Below are 3358 nucleotides of genomic sequence, written 5' to 3' on the forward strand. Positions count from 1 at the left end.
AGGAAAGAAAAGCACTTGAGTGAGGAAAAGGTGCTTGCTCCAGTGGGGAGCTGTCAGCCATGATGGCTGGTAGAGACAGCTCTGGCCCAGGTCAGCCATGTGGACTTTTATGGGAGGCTTCTGCCATCACATCCTCCTTCTGGGTGTGATGGAGCCAATCAGTCTTTGTATGGGCTTTTTGGTCCTTGGATGGGCTTTTCCAGTTGTTGTCATGGCAATTATCAACTGTCATGGCGCTGGTGTGTGTGTCATTTTTAGCATGCTAATACATTACAATGAGCATATAATGAAGCGCAAGGTTGACTAGAAGTCAAATCCTCCATCATCTTGGACTTGGTGGACTCTAGCCAGTTCTTGTTTCTTCTCTACAGCTGCCTCCTGAGACTTAGATGAAAGAAATTGGTTTCTATCTGAGGGAGAGACAAGGGTATGATCCTGGGGGCAACTGCCTTGGTGCCAAAAAGGAAAGTTGCTTTTAATTAGAATGCCTGCAATCTGGTGGACCCAAAGATTCTGTTCAGCCTTGAAAGTTTTGAAGGGAAATGGAAGAATAATCTCAGTTAATCATTGAGATAGATGCTCAGAATCATTGCCATCCCCCAATGCCTACAGGCTTGTCCTAATCAGCTGCTTGAGCCTGCTCTTCTATGACTCAGGGAGGCCTGGAAGACTTCAGCTTTTCTATAAACAAGAGGCAAAGGTTGGCAGGGGTGCCTACAGGGTCCTGCTCAGTATCAGCAACACTTCACAAACGTGTTGTCACACATCATTGCTGGGAGAATCAGAGCCTGTGTAAGTAACTCCACTGGGAGGAGACACCTGGCACCTTGTGCCAGTTTTCTTCTGGACTTTTTTCCAGGGACCTTTTACTTTTGCTGATTTTAATCTGTATCATTTCACTGTAATACACCATAACCATGACTATAACAGCTTTTCTGAGTTCTGTGACTTCTCCTAGTTTGGTTTTGGGGACCCCTGACACAGTCTGTGAAAGAGAGACAGCAGTCCAAGAGGTAGGAGGAAAACCAGCAGCACGTGGTGTCAAGAAAGCCATGGAAGTAAGTGATTCCAGAAGGGGGAATGGCCAACATTGTGAAATTCCACTGAAAAGACAAGTAAGGTTAGGAATAAAATACATCTACTGGATTTAAAAAGCATGGAGGTCATTGATGACCTTATCAAGAGTTGTGTTGACAGGGTGATGGGGTTGGGAGCTAGGCCAGAGTAGATAGAGGAATGAGTGGGACATGAGGAAAGAGATCTTTAGAGAGAGAAACAAATTTGAAAAAAAGATTGCATGTTAATTTACTTTTATTTATAGTAGCAAAATACATCAAACACAATCTATTTATTTAATAACGTAGTGAGAACCCTTTGAATTTATATATTAAAAATTTTTACAATGGGTGTACTTGTTGAATCAGCAATTCTATCTTTAGGAATATTCAGAAAAAAAAACTATAGACACGCAAAGTATTATTCATCATAATGTTTATTACAGTATTGTTTCAATAGCAAAAAATTAGAAACAACCTTATTGTGTAAAAATAGACAGCTAATACATTACAGTACACTCATGAAATCTGTTTGTTGTCTAAACTGGAATGAATCTTACTGGTTGCAAGAATTAGGGATAATGTGTGTGAAGTCACTTTACAAATTGTAAACTGCTATTCAAATGTCGTGTTTACTACTGGGATTACCACTGTGCCCCTGGAAGGCCTTAGAAATATAGAACAGCCAAAGAACTAGCTACCAGACTCAGAATTCTGCAATTTGTCTCTTTTTTCTTGGTACTAGTGGCTCTCAAACTTAGACAACACAGCACCTGAAAGTCAAAGCGCACTTTGCACAACATCGTGAAATGCTGAGAAGTGAACTTTATATTTTCCATGATTTTGTTTTTAACTATCTTAAGCCTTATGATCACATAATTTACAAATGTGTGCTGATAGTATATCTCCTCTACTTTAATCCTTCTAATAAATTTGCAGAAACACCATTACCAATCATTGACATACTGGTGTTTTACAGTTTCATGTGTTTTTGAACAGCTGTTTAAAGACAATCCTGAATTATAACTCAGTCTCACTTAGGTAATAAAGGTTTTAAAAGTAAAGATTAACTTGCTATTAAAGCTTGTCACACTGACTTTTAAAAGCATCTGACCTTATAGATCACTTATAAAATGTGAGAAATGTTAAATTGTCTTATATGTTAAATGGTCTATGTTAATGTTAAATAGTCTATATGTTATATGTTAAATAGTCTAAATGTTTAATAGCTATACAGAAACCACACTAAAATGTTTTTCATTCAGTAAAAGGAAACATTTTAGATATAGGGGATTTTAGACTGGCATAGTTAAAACCAAAAAGATAAAGTATACATTGTTACCTTATCTTCAGCCCTTCACAGCCTGATGAACACAGACTGAAACACAGGTGAGTCTTGCTAAATTCTCTGAGACAATAAAGGGACTTCCCCAACATTTAAATATTATATTCATATAATCAGTTATATAAATCTAAATTAAAACCAAAAACCTATAGGTTTTGAGATGGCATTCACCATGTCTGTGAAAAGGTGAACATTACCAAGCAAGTCCAATCATATCTTTAGAAGGGGGAAACAGTGATAGTGCTTGCTGAATTGGAATTACTATCAAAATTCAAAAAGCTGATCATATTAATTTAACCACAAGAGAACATTATTTAAATCAGGACTGTCCAACAAAAATATTCTATCAGCCATTCATGATCTGATTCCGGTATATGAGGTGAATTTAAATATGCTACACAGAAAAGAAGTTGAGACATTTCTGTTCTGTAAGAAATAAGGCAGAGGGCCAACTGCTACTCATTAGTGGCTTTGAGATAAACTATCAAGTCTGCCTTTCCTGCCTTCTTCTTAGTGCCAGTGAAGACCATTTTCATTCTAGGGATGTACTTCTTGGGATTCTCCAAATGCATTTCTCCCTAGGTGATGCCTTTGTGATGTTCTTGTTGTCATCAGTATAAGAGAATCCAGGGGCCTGACCTGTCTTCTGCCAAAACAGATCATTTCTTGTGTTTGCCTTTCTTTTCCACAGCACTGGGCATACCTCTGGACAAAAATCTTGCCCTCCTCAACATCACCATTTTAATTTTGCTCTTGCGACACATGCACTAGAAATGTGTCTGCTCTGAAGTTGGACTTCCTGCTAAGTCCAAGTTACATGTGCCTATGTACCTGTGTTCAGAGAAGTGAACTTTAAATCACAAAATGTCACCTTTACATCCCCTGGCCTCACCCACTCATGATTACAAGTAAGGTACATTAACAGAAATGCCCCAAATCTCAACTGCAGCTCAGCATT

The 3358-nt window shown here is 38.3% G+C and overlaps 1 pseudogene; it reads right to left on the bottom strand.

Moving 5' to 3' along the window:
- Positions 1-1305: 1305 nt before the first annotated feature.
- Positions 1306-3141, bottom strand: LOC102513141 (annotated as a pseudogene).
- Positions 3142-3358: the final 217 nt, after the last annotated feature.

The sequence above is a fragment of the Camelus ferus genome, chromosome 9, assembly GCF_009834535.1.
Source record: "Camelus ferus isolate YT-003-E chromosome 9, BCGSAC_Cfer_1.0, whole genome shotgun sequence".
NCBI classification, from domain to species: Eukaryota; Metazoa; Chordata; class Mammalia; order Artiodactyla; family Camelidae; genus Camelus; species Camelus ferus.